The sequence below is a fragment of the Centropristis striata genome, chromosome 17 (assembly GCF_030273125.1).
Source record: "Centropristis striata isolate RG_2023a ecotype Rhode Island chromosome 17, C.striata_1.0, whole genome shotgun sequence".
NCBI lineage: Eukaryota > Metazoa > Chordata > Actinopteri > Perciformes > Serranidae > Centropristis > Centropristis striata.
Window position 1 is genome coordinate 2,856,672 of NC_081533.1, and position 14,607 is coordinate 2,871,278.

The window sequence follows — 14,607 nt, forward strand, 5'->3', positions numbered from 1 at the left end:
ACATCGCCCACACCCCCCCACCCCTCCCTGTGGCAGGTCATAAGTCTGTTCATGTTGTGAAAATATCGCAGAAAACAAAGTATTTAATGTGTCCCACTCATTTGTACATGAAGCCAGAAAACACGGAGACAACAGAATAAAGTCTGACCTGAACATCGGTGCTATCAGAGCCTGCTGCTGGTCTACTGGAGTCCTCCGGGTCCTGGTTCTGCTCCATTCCGCTGTGTGCTGCCGGTCCTGGTCCTGGTTTCCGTTTGAAGAGAACTCTGTTGTGTTGCAGGCTGACTCTATGCCCCGCCCCCCGCAGCTTCTCATTGGCTGACCCATGAAACGCTGATCATCCAATCAGAGCAAACTATTTCTATTTAAAGTTATTTTAAGCCTTTGGAGTTTGGGCTGTTTTCACACTTTTTTTGGTAATTTTTTCAGCACAACCTCACCTATATAACCTGATAATTTTTTCATTTTGACTTACTGGATCAACATTTTGAAAACACACAAAAACACACATACAAAAAAACAAATAAATACACCAAAAAAACCCACACAAATATACTTTTTTTTTTTTTTTTTACCAAAGACATAAAAAGACACAAAACACACCGAAAATACGTATGGTTTTTTTTTTTACAAGAAAAACACAAAAAAAGAAAGAAAAAAAAACACGTACAAAAACACACATAAAAAAACACAAAAATCACAAAAAAACCTTAAACATAAAAGAATACATGAAATCAATATATATATATATCAATAATAAAATGCTGGATGTACACTGCAGAATTTGAAAATATCTACAAAAAAGGGAAAATAACATTTTACACTTGGTGAAGGTTTTTTTTTTTTACCATTGCTGAAAAACGGTTGATGCATTAAATTGGACATGGAAACTTGTGGAAAAGCCAAAACTTTAGAGTTCAGCTGACAGCAGGGAAACATGCTGCTGAACGTTTTTAGGTTCTGACGTCATGAAGAAGTCGTGCTCCGGTGCTTTTGGTGGATCCAGAGGGTTAACTCTAATGTAAAAGTGTTTCTACATTCCTTAATTATTATTATCATCATTATTATTACTGTATTTCGAAACTTTTATTTCAATACTAATTTAAAGTCTAATATAATATCCAAATATAATATATAATAATGTCACCTTTGAAATATTTCTAAAATACGATCTATGCTAACTTTTAAAGACACAGAGACCATTTTACATGCTTTTATCTCATCACGCTTGGATTACTGCAACAGCCTTTTTACCTGCCTGAAGCAAAAATCCATTCATAGACTCCAGATTGTCCAGAATTCAGCTGTTTTAGTTTTAATTTGGTTGTGATTTTTTGTTTTCAAATTCAGTTAGTTTTAGTTCTGTAATTTAATTCTGTAGTTTTTAGGGTGAGTTTGCTCTTACAGTTCGAGGTGTATTGAGTTTTGGTTTGACTATAGACATCCCAGTCTCAATAAACATATTTAGCAATGTGTTGCATGTTCTAATAGAAACACTGAATTATGAATGAAAAAAGTTGACAAAGACGTAAACGAAGGACATTTTCACTGTTTTTTTTTTATTTAGTTTTTGTTAGTTTTGTCAATATACAATACAGTTTCAGTTAGTTATTGAACATAAAAAAAATCAGGTTTATAGAGCTTCATGCTCCAAATGCCACTGTGTGATTATTAAATTCAATATGTAGAAGCATTATTTTGTGTGCAGTGTGTTTTTTGAACGCATTCCATTAAATTAATGTATTTAACTAAACAGATGTATTTTTATGGCATTTTTGATCATTTCAGCCTATTCTTTCAGCTGCAAGATGATGGTGAGAAAGAGAGTTGGGAGAAAATTGATATAAAAACATAATTCAACGTGTTAATGACACTTAATTTTATTTATTAAGCAGTACATAATGATATTGGTATAATAACACAAACAAAAAATGCTTAAGACATGTATGAGCTGCTGTTTCATCTCCTCTCTTGGTTCATTAATTCAGGACAAAGAACAATTTGAGGGATGATGTGGTTTCCAGCTGGACATTTTCCATTTAATTCAACTGTTAAAATGTTCAGTTCAGCATCAAAAGTTTCACATAAAACATTGAGCCTATCCCAAAGAGTTTCCTACCTGTGACAGTGAGGGAGTCGCAGGAGGCTTTAAGAGAACAGAGCAACACCAGGAACTTTAATCCGACTGCACAATGAGCAATCTGTTTTTATTGAAAACTTAAAACAATCTTATGATGTGGATATTAAAAAGAAAAAAGGCTACTAATAATGCTCTAACGTTTATTTTTTCTAAAAAACTACCACTCAGAGGAAAAGTTTCCCTGCCTTAGTCTCACCACTAGGGTTTCTCTCCAGTGTGAACCCGTTGGTGTCTTTTAAGGCTAGAACTGTGAGAAAAGGTTTTCCCACATTGGTCACACCAGTATGGCTTTTCTCCAGTGTGAACCCGTTGGTGAGTTTGAAGGTGAGAACTCCGAGAAAAGGTTTTTCCACATTGGTCACACCAGTACGGCTTCTCTCCAGTGTGAATGCGTCGGTGGACTTCAAGGTGACTACTGTGAGAAAAAGTTTTTCCACATTGGTCACAGCTGTAAGGTTTCTCTCCAGTATGGATGCGTAGATGACCTCTCAGGCTCGATTTCTGATTGAAAGCATTCCCACACTGGTCACAGCTGTATGGTCTCTCTCCAGTATGGATGCGTTGATGTATTCTCAGGTTCTGTATGTCATTGAAAGTATTCCCACACTGGTCACAGCTGTATGGTCTCTCTCCAGTATGGATACGTTGATGATATCTCAGGTTGTGTTTTTTATTGAAAGCATTCCCACATTGGTCACAGCTGTAAGGTCTCTCTCCAGTATGGATGCGGAGATGAACCTTTAAACTTCCAGCTGTTGAGTAGGTTTTGTCACAGAGCTGACAGTGGTGCCGTTTGAGTCTCTCTCTTCCTTCCTGTTTCAACAGACAGAAAGAAAGAAAGAGAGACACGGTGGTGAGATGCCATGGTGGAGTACGCGATTTATAACCATAAATTATTTTTAGACCACGTCTGTAAAACATAACTCTTAATGTTCAACTGTTAACAGGTGTTACCACCTGCAGGGTTAGACTCCACACAGAAAATGTGTTTGTTATAGCAGTGGCAGAGTGAATTGTTGGCCATCGTCATCATCATCTCAACTTCTGCTTTTTTCTCTTTCTCACTTCAAGAAATAAAACACCACTTTTGATGAGGTATTAACTAATTTCATACACTTATTCATTGATATAATTTGAAGCTGTATACTTTGAAATAGGAAGGGAAACCCTGCCAGCACAATGGTTACTTTCACGCACCGCCACAGAATGGAGACCAACCGCAACAAAATGATTGTTTTTTTCCCTCTCTGGGGGATTAAAAAAAACTGTAATGTCTGTAACGTTAGCCTACGCACAGAAAACACCACATTCACATCAATAAATAAATAAATGTTTTACAATGAACCGGGCCAGTCGGCGCGGCCAAGAGCTCCAGGCTACTAGCTTCCACTAGTTAACGAGGACGACACCAGCTGCGGGGCGCTAAATCGTTAATACACGGGAAGTGTATCCTCAGTAGTAGCTGGAATCTGCACACGGGTTGTGCCAAATGAAGAAATTCCTCTCTGAGTATTAAGGGCAACTTAATTGATATGTAATTAATATATAACTGTTAGGATGATATGACACGGACAACTACCACACTGACTTGTACCTGAGGACCTGACGGAGTTGTATACATAATAGTTTCCAATAATAGCATTCTAATCCATCACTTATATCATGTTAAATGCTTCACATGGAATTGAATGTTAATTGCCTGCTGCTTGTTTAACTTGTTTTTTTAGTGCTTACATTAATGCAGTTTGTGCTGGCAGATTGTCTTGTGATTTCTGAAAATGTCATCTTAAGTGAAAATTATCACTCTAACTTTCGGTAGAGACTCAGGTAGAATAAAGGAAACGACACACAAACTTCACAGCTCCAAGAGCGCACACACCAAGTCTCTCTCTCTCTCTCTCTCTCTCTCTCTCTCTCTCTCTCAGTCAGTCAGTCAGTCAGTCAGTCAGTCAGTCAGTCAGTCAGTCAGTCAGTCATTCTCTCTCTCTCTCTCTGGCCAAAAGACGGCACATTTGACGTTGGAGTGTGTGAGGATCTGGAGTTGAGAATTAAAGACTACAAACACAAAGACAAAAACAAGAAACGACAACAGAAAAGGGATTTGGAACTGAAAATCCTAAAATTATTCAAAACAGAAGGTGTGCGTTACAGGAAAAATCTGAGAGAGGCCATAGTGGAATCTAAGAATAACACAAAATGGTTCTCATTCCCTTTTGCACAGAAAATAGACAGGTCACAGAACAGCAATGAAGTTGCAGGAACATATCCATCGCTGGCAGGCGTCATACATTTTGACGGACAATTTGGGTACAGCTTAGAGGAGCCGAATAACCAACAACCACGGGGTAATCAGTCAAGCAACAGAGATCAAACAAGCGACAACCACACACACAACAGCCCTAAAAGGTCAGCAGAGAGCCCAAATGCAACAGAACATTCTCCAGTCAGACGCGCAGACACAATGACATCAGACATTAATTTGGCCACAAACAGAGAGCAACCACAACGCAGTGAGACTACATTTACAACACAAACACGAGTGACACCAATGAGAAATCAGACCTGGCTGCCGAGTCATTGCAGCTCCACCAGACGCAGGGAACAAGTACAGACAAGGCCTATACTAGACTGTTTTACAGACAGGCGGGAGAGTATGGGGAAGCCAGGGAATCCATCACAATCATATTGGGGTGAATTAGATCCAACAAATGTGGCTATAGAGAGACAGGTGAAGAGGACTACAATACAAGAGTTAGAGGAGGAGATAGATAAAACACATGGCGATGTGTGTGTGAGACAGGAAATGGATCAGGAAAGGGAGGAGCCAGCACAGCAGAGAGGACACAGAGCTGATAAATCAAAATATTGGCTGGTTCACGACCTGAGAGCTGTAAATGAGGCCATAGAGGATTGGCCAGTTGATGTACCAAACCCTCACACACTTTAGACTAATGTGCCGCCAGATGCTAAGTATTTTTCAGTTATTGGCCTGTGCTCTGCATTTTTCAGCATCCCACTGTATGAGGACGCGAGAGATTTGTTTGCATTCAAATACAGAGGTAAGAAGTTGACATACAGCAGGTTACCACAAGGGCTAAAAATCAGCCCACATGTTTTCAATCAGGCTTTGAAACAAGATCTCGAAGACATACCACTCAACAGCACACTGATCCAGTATGTAGACGACATTCTGATCTGTGCACCGACACTTGATGATTGTCATCGCGACTCAATAAAAGTATTGCAAAGATTATCTGAGGGAGGTCACAAAGTGTCAAAAAGTAAACTGCAGTATTGTGAAACACAGGTGGAGTATTTGGGGAGATCTATTTCACACGGGGCCGTAGCAATATCTATAACACAACTAGAAGGGGTTAGCAAAGCTCCACGTCCTAAAACAGTTCAACAAATGATGACATTCCTGGGTTTGGTGGGATACAGTTCAGATTGGATCGAGAACTTTGCAGAGTTAACTGCCACACTTAGACAGATTGTAAAAGAAGCAGGCACACAGACATTGAAAGCCACATTAAATTGGAGCAGTGAAGCTTTGGCAGCATTTGAAACAATCAAACAGGAATTACAACATGCACCAGCCAGAGCAACACCAGACTATGAAAAACCTTTTTTGCTATATGTAGCAAACAGACAAGACTGGTACGCCTCAGCAGTGTTGATGCAGGAAACATGTAGCGGCAGACAAAAACAGCCAATTGCACATGACAGCACAAAACTAGACAATGTGGCACAGGGATGGCCACCGTGCTACCAAGGAATAGCAGCCAAGGCATTATGCCTACGAAAAAGCCTCAATGGTTACCCAGTCACCATTTTAACACACCACACAATCTCAGAACTACTACATCAAGGAAAGTTTGTAGTGACACAGGCAAGATGCTTACAGTACATTCCTCTATTAACATACCCAGACATAACAGCAGAAACAATGAAATATACAAGGCTCAGACCAGACTTAGAGTCAACAGCACATGCAGAGGAGACACTGTACGTTGATGGATCATGTTACAGAGACTATACAGGAAACCAGGCAGGCTTTGCAGTAGTGAGACAGGAAGGAAACATGTTTGTAGCTGCCAAAGCAGAGAGTTGTGAGCAGCTCAGCACAACTAGCTGAACTACGTGCACTAACAGAAGCAAAATCACTAAAGGAAAAATAGCCAACATTTACACTGACTGGGCTTATGCACATGGTGTGTGTCATCTATTTGGAGCAAGAAGTATCAAACAATTTAATCAGAAGAGACATTCGGGTGCTGGAGACAGAGACATCAACAGCAGGAAATGGTGTATTGTGTGGGAGGGCAATTGGCCATCTGAGAGGAGATTCAGCTTGGGGAGGGGAGGTGTGCAACATCAAAGTCCTGAACACAGACAGAGGGTGGATGGTCCAACTTAACAGAAGAATAGTTCAATTAGATCACACATATGCTTTAGAAACTAAAGCTACTGATGATGGTGGAAATCAGGTGAGAGAGATCCAATCCTAGTCAGCCCCTATATACATCAATGAGAACTTTAATCCACGTACATTTAACCCTAGCTATGAGGTCACTACACCCAAAATAGATGTGTATATAATTACAGCACCAAGGCCAGGTTTGACTACTGCACCACAAACTAGGTCAGAGCCACACACACACACACACACACACACACACACACACAGAACCGGACACACACACACACACACACACACACACACACAACAGAAGCCAACTCCCCAACCTGATTTCATTGGCCAGAATGAGGAAGTGAAGACTACATTAAAACCAAGGCCGCCGCCTACCAGGAAAAAGTATCCCCCGAGGGAAAAGAATGAGAGAAAGGAAATAACAACCCAACTGAGATCACCAAGACAACCCCGAGAGTAGATTACTGCCATTGGCTAACGACTCCCATGACAACACAAACAAATCAGAAACAGGAAATAACTGTCCCACCCAGTATAACAAAGGCAGCTTATTGGCAGTGGCCACCACGTCCAGTGACAAGGCCTCCACCACATAAGAAAAAGACACTAAAGACAACTATGGTAACTACAACAGAGGAAGATTTGGACTATTACGACACATATGATGACAACCCGGGATTAGAGCGGGTTTGGAATCAATACTCCCGTGGATCACAATAAATAAAAATGTTAACTGAATAAATGATGTGTATTACAACCAACTGTGTTATTCCTAATAACACAGCACCTGATGGATCTTTTACTAAAGCCATGGAAAAATTACAAAATCTAACCACAGAAGTAAATGAGAATGCTGCTCAGGGTGGCCTGTCTCTGGACTGGCTGGACCAAAATTTAGGAAAAATTGGAGCCATATTGGCTAAAACAGCAATCATGACTGTAATAGTTCTAATTGTGATTCTCTTTCTGTTGTGTTGCATCACACCTATCCTGAGGAGTTATGGCCTGGGACTGCTGGAGAGCCTGACACTGTTCTTATCTTATGTATTGTTGGGAATGGCAGGAGCAAGTTTGATATTGGCAAATATTAAATATTAAAATTAATATTTAATAATAATATTTAACAGTAATAATTATTAATGTTAATTAAATTATTAATAATCAGTTATTAATATCGGGGCACCACCCTGTGAACAGGGACCAATAACCAAACTGTGAAAAATAGTCTCGTAAAGCGGTGTTCACTATAAAGAAATATCAATATTCTAAAATATTAATAATTATGATAGGAACATTGAAGGGTGAAATTCAAGCACTGACCTTCACAACCAGCTGTTATTACAACACTTATACAAACAATCACAAACAAATGTTCTTTAAATCCAAAACAAGTTTATTTCACTTAAGCAAAATTGATTAAACCAATAAACTTAAATCAAATCAACATTTATATCCTAAACTAAGAATCACATCTATTAAAAATGGTTACAAAAACCAGGCTTCAAGCACTCAGATTATGTGTGTGTGTGTGTGTGTGAGAGAGAGAGAGAGCGAAGGAGGAGGAGGAGCCAGATGGCGAGAGCCAAAATGGCGGACGTATTCCTGAGAATGACGTCACAGCCGGCGACAGGCTCGGGGAGGTCTCAAGGGAGAGAGAAGGGGAGGAGACAGTAACAAGAGCCAAAATGGCGGCTAGGCTCAAGCAGTCTCAGAGAGGGGTGTGCTACACGCTTTGGCCGCACGGCGTCGCGGTACTGAACCACCTCGACGCACGTGATGCGGACTTTAAGCGTCTGCACGTATCCACTTTTACAACGGCGTGCAACAGTGGGTGTAAATGTAAATGTGTGTGTACGAGCGTTAGTAAGAGAAGAAGAGATAGAGAGGGAGAGAGAGAGAATGAATGGACGTAGGGGTGAATGAGAAACTCACCGTCACAGAACACAGTAATCGCCTTTTATCACGTGGAACACGGCGAGTGAGCGTGCTACCGACAGCCACCTCACAGATTGTTTCACTTGATAAAATGCGAGTTATTGTCTCTGCGAGCGGTGATTTAACAACACGCCAGTGACCACCACCGTAGTACACAGATCAATATTCTGTGCGATCGCACAGACACAGTCAAAACAGTACAGGTATACAGGTATAAGCAACACACAAGGTAATTAGGACTCGGAGGTCCGTTAATTTATACCAACAGCACAAATGGTCTATGAATTAAAATAAACCTATACTCTGCCCAGACAAAGAGAGCCTCTTACTTGAATCGCGCTTGTAGCGATTTGAAGTGGAGATTGTCGGCAGGTCCGTTATGCGCGCGTCCGCGGGGATAACGACGCTGTTTCAGTTATGGAAACTGAGAAAAACAGCTGGAGACGTCGGGAGAAGGGAAAGTAAATCAAAACACTTCCTTCGTGAAGCAACGGCGATGGTTGTCTTCCTTCTGCAGGTAGCAGTAACTTGTTCCCACAAGTTACTTGGATCCAACTGTGTTTAATAACACAGTAATAGCTATGGAGGTTATAGTAACAGACTTGGCTCGTCCTGCGAGTTAAGAAACTGTTATCTATTAAAGAAAAGAAAAAAAAAAATCGGCGGCCGTGGATCTTCTGTACACAACCGGGGGTCGTATTGAAGAGGCCGAATTCTGTGCCGCTGTTGCTTTTAAAGCCACAGTGCCATCACCGGATCTCCCTGGTCTCAACCAATGGGGCCTGAGCTGGAGCTCCCGTGTGCTCAGGTGACTGCCTGATATCATCAAGGGCCCGCATGATTTCATCACGGGGGTTCCGGCCCTCATGGTCTTCCTTTGTTACAAAGGAGCAGGGGTCAGGCTTTGTTGTTGGCATGTAGGTCCAAAGTTGGGTTGAAATCTTCCATGTATGCCTTGGCTGAACCCCAACAGTATCTTATCTAAGGTTCATATTCCATATTATAAAAAAAACTATAAATATTCATATATACACAGATAAACAGATACTGCTTAACATATTCTCACACATATACACATCATATGATTTTTGCTCAATTATCCTTGTGTTTGTTTTCCATATACACCGGTTCACATATAAGCATAGAAACACACATTTACATCTTCATGTGATTTTACCTTTGTGATGGTTTTCAGTTATCTTTGCATTTGTTTTTTAGTCGCAAGTGTGTTTGTCCGAAGTATAGCTTTTGTGTTAAAGCAACATCATCATATGTCTAATATAAACGTATTATCATTAGTATAATCAGTCAGCATATACATTTTTTTTTCCAGAAATTTTCATTTTTGTGTTCATTATACTGCTGGAGTAGTGTTGAATCATTAATTAACCACACAAATATAGAGAATATGTAATCAGTTAGGCATGTAAAGATATCATATTCATTTTCCGTGTTTCCGAAATAAATCCCGCACAAGGCTGCAATTCTAATCTACCTGGTCGTCAAGTTTTTTTCTTTAAAGATTTTCTATGACACAAGCCTCATTGTTCTCTGTGAGGATTCTCCTGAGGACTCATGAAACAACAACAGAGTCTCATCAGGATGAAACCAGGAAACACTAAATACTCAAAGATTGTTTCAGCATCAAGAAAAAACCTGCAGTTAAAGAAATAATAAATAATAATTAAATAAAGTCTGACCTGAACATCGGTGCTATCAGAGCCTGCTGCTGGTCTACTGGAGTCCTCCGGGTCCTGGTTCTGCTCCATTCCGCTGTGTGCTGCCGGTCCTGGTCCTGGTTTCCGTTTGAAGAGGACTCTGTTGTGTTGCAGGCTGACTCTATGCCCCGCCCCCCGCAGCTTCTCATTGGCTGAGCCATGAACGCTGATCATCCAATCAGAGCAAACTATTTCTATTTCAAGTTTTTTTAAAACCCTTTGGAGAGTTTGGGGCTGTTTAGAGACTATTTTCGGCTATTTTTTTCAGTACACCTCACCTATATGACCTGATCATTTTTTCATTTTGACTTACTGGATCAACATTTTGAAAACACACAAAAAACACACAAAAAACAAATAAAAACACTAAAAAACACACCGGAAACACAAACTTTTTCTTTATTTTTCTTTATTTTTTTTTACAAAAAACACATAAAACACACAAAAAAATGTAAAAAAAAAAAAAAAAAAATGAAAAAATATAAAAAACATGAAAAACACAAAAACTACAAAAACACACAAATTAAAAAAACGCACAAAAATACACAAAAAATCACAAAAAAACTTAAACATAAAATATTACATGAAATCAATATATATCAATAATAAAATACTGAATGCACACTGCAGAATTTGAAAATACCCACAAATTAGGGAAAATAACACTTTACACTTGGTCGAGATGTTTTTTTGTTTTTTTACCATTGCTGAAAAAGGGTTGATGCATTAAATTGGACATGGAAACTTGTGGAAAAGCCAAAACTTTAGAGAAAAGCTTTAGTTTTAGTTTTTCTGTAATGGATACATTGTGGCTTTAATTCCTTTGGCTTATCCATCTTAGCCCCAATAAAGTTATTAACTCTTACAGTTCTAGGTGTATTGAATTTTGGTTTGAATATAGACATCCCAGTCTCAATAAACATATTTACCAATGTGTTCCATGTTCTAATAGAAACACTGAATTATGTACGAAAAAAGTTGACAAAGATGTTAACGAAGGACATTTTCACTATAATTTTAGTTAGTTTTGTAACCACACAAGACAGTTTCTGTTAGTTATTAAACATTTTTTTTAAAATCAGGTTTATAGAGCTTCTGGCTCCAAATGTCACTGTGTGATTATCAAATTCAATATATAGAAGCATTATTTAGTGTGCAGACTGTTTTTGTATGTATTCCATTAAATTAATGTGTTTTTAGATATATTTTTATGGTATGTTTGATCATTTTGGCCTGTTCTTTCAGCTGCAGAACTTTAATCCGACTGCACAATGAGCAATCTGTTTTCATTGAAGGCTTAAAACAATCTTATGATGTGGATATTAAAAAGAAAAAAGGCTACTAATAATGCTCTAACAATGTTTATTTCTAAAAAAAAAAAAAAAACTACCACTCAGAGAAAAAGTTTCCCTGCCTTAGTCTCACCACTAGGGTTTCTCTCAAGTGTGAACCCGTTGGTGAGTTTTAAGGCTAGAACTCTGAGAAAAGGTTTTCCCACATTGGTCACACCAGTATGGCTTCTCTCCAGTGTGGATGCGTCGGTGGTCTTCAAGGTTACTACTGTGAGAAACGGTTTTTCCACATTGGTCACAGCCGTAGGGTTTCTCTCCAGTGTGGATGCGTTGATGACTTCTCAGGCTCTGTAGTAGACTGAAAGCTTTCCCACAATGGTCACAGCTGTAAGGTTTCTCTCCAGTATGGATGCGTTGATGATTTCTCAGGCTCTGTAGTAGACTGAAAGCATTCCCACAATGGTCACAGCTGTAAGGTTTCTCTCCAGTATGGATGCGTTGATGTTTTCTCAGGCTCTGTTTTTCATTGAAAGTCTTCCCGCAATGGTCACAGCTGTATGGTCTCACTCCAGTATGGATGCGGAGATGAACCTTTAAACCTCCAGCTGTTGAGTAGGTTTTGTCACAGAGCTGACAGTGGTGCCGTTTCAGTCTCTCTCTTCCTTCCTGTTTCAACAGACAGAAAGAATGAGAGACACGGTTGTGAGATGCCATGGTGGAGTAAGCAATTTATAACCATAAATAATATTTAGAGCACGTCTGTACAACATAACCCTTAATGTTTAAGAGTGAACAGGTGTTACCACCTGCAGGGTTAGACTCCACACAGAAAATGTGTTTGTTATAGCAGTGGCAGAGTGAATTGTTGGCCATCGTCATAATCATCTCAAATTCTGCTTTTTTCTCTTTCTCACTTCTTGAAATAAAACACCACTTTTGACGAGGTAATAACTAATGCCATACACTTATTCATTGATATAATTTGAAGCTGCATACTTTGGAAAAGGAAGTTTATATATATATATATATATATATATATATATATATATATATATATATATATATATATATAAATATATTTATTTACAAATAGCTTGGTCTGCATGAATGCTGCACCCATATTATATATGTGTGTATTTATTTTTTTTGCCTGACCTACTGCTAACAGATTTCATAGTTTGATCTGAAGTTTGTTCATTGTTGCGAAATAGTAGAAACATTTCTTTTGTTAATTATATGCATTATTTGCTATCACTGGCTTGTTTCAATCATCTATCATTATGATATTCCATGAAAAGGGTTGCACTTTTTTACTTACTTAACCAGTCAACTGAGAACCACAGACTGGACTTGATTACCTGGACAAGTCCCAAAATACACTCCACACAAACAGGCACATACAGTAACAAAGGCTATCACACATCAATACAGGACATGACGCTGTATAGGTGAGAAGTGGTTAAAAAAAGTTTTCCAAGGTATGTTTTTTAGACTGATGCAGACCTACATCATTGGAAGATATGACAATTATATAATGCTTTCTTTGATTGTTGTACAGTCTGCTGATTGATGATGCCTACATGATAATTTATGTAGCCTATAAAATAATCACTCACTTCTCTGCATTTTGCTGTTTTCAGGTTTCCGTTAATGACATAAACAATGACAAACCTATTTATTAAAAGCAAAAAACACATATGTCGCTGCAAAAGACATTGCAAAGACAGTTTTTATGTTCACTAAAGTTTTATTAAAATTTTAGATCAATCTTCAGTCAAATAGTCGTTTAGTAAATGTACAGCAGTAGGGAAAAATACTCCATCCAGGCGCTGTTTCTACCGAGTTCCCGAGATCCCGACTGTCCCTGAACTAACCACGATGACGTAGTGCACTCTAGGCAGAGCTTGGCGTGTGACGTGCTGTCATGGGCGGGGCTTGACCGTCCAGCCAGTCAAGCCCCGCCTCCCGCCGCACACGTTAGAACTTGTTTTTATCTGCAGGGAGCAGAGAAGAGTCTGATTCTGATAAAGTTACACAGAGAAGGAGAAGCTCAATAAACTACTTTTGATTTGATGGAAAAAGAAACTAAAGCTGGAGCTTTTTAGAGCTGATTGATCTGAATCTGATCAGAACAGAGACCCCCTCCCCCTCCCGAATACACAAAGAAGCGGTGGGAAAATATCTCGGAAAACAAAGTATTTAATGTGTCCCACTCATTTGTACATGAAGCCAGAAAACATGGAGACAACAGAATAAAGTCTGACCTGAACATCGGTGCTATCAGAGCCTGCTGCTGGTCTACTGGAGTCCTCCGGGTCCTGGTTCTGCTCCATTCCGCTGTGTGCTGCCGGTCCTGGTCCTGGTCCTGGTCCTGGTTTCCGCTTGAAGAGGACTCTGTTGTGTTGCTGGTTGACTCTATGCCCCGCCCCCCGCAGCTTCTCATTGGCTGAGCCATGAAACGCTGATCATCCAATCAGAGCAAACTATTTCTATTTTAATGTTCTTTTAACCCTTTGGAGTTTGGGGCTGTTTTGAGACTATTTTTGGCTATTTTTTTCAGCACAACCTCACCTATATAACCTGATCATTATCTCATTTTGACTGACTGTATCAACATTTTAAAAGCACACAAACACACACACACACACACACACAAAAAAAAAAAACACAAATACAGACCAAAAACACATACTTTATTTATTCATTTATTTTTTTTACAAAAAACACGCAAAAAATAAAAAACACATATAAAAACACAGAACAAATGACAAAAAACACATAAAAAAACCCAAAACACACATAAAAAAACAAATAAAAACACACAAAAAACTTTTTTTATGAAAGACAAAAAAGACACAAAAACACACCGAAAACACACACACTTTTTTCAAATGAAAAAAAAAAAAAACGCTTTAAAATTTAAAAAACACATAAAACAGACACAAATAAAATGTATATAAAAACACATAAAAAACACAAAAAATACACATAAGAATACACAAAAATCACACAAAAAAACCTTAAACATAAAAGATTACATGAACTCAATATATATCAAAAATACATTGAGGAATGCACACTGCAGAATTT

At 38.9% G+C, this 14,607-nt stretch overlaps 1 protein-coding gene across 1 annotated transcript in view; it reads left to right on the forward strand.

Annotated features, from left to right (window-relative positions):
- Window positions 1-14,607, forward strand: part of LOC131990124 (zinc finger protein 721-like) — a 463,174-nt gene that overhangs the window by 263,794 nt on the left and 184,773 nt on the right. The window lies entirely within an intron of this gene.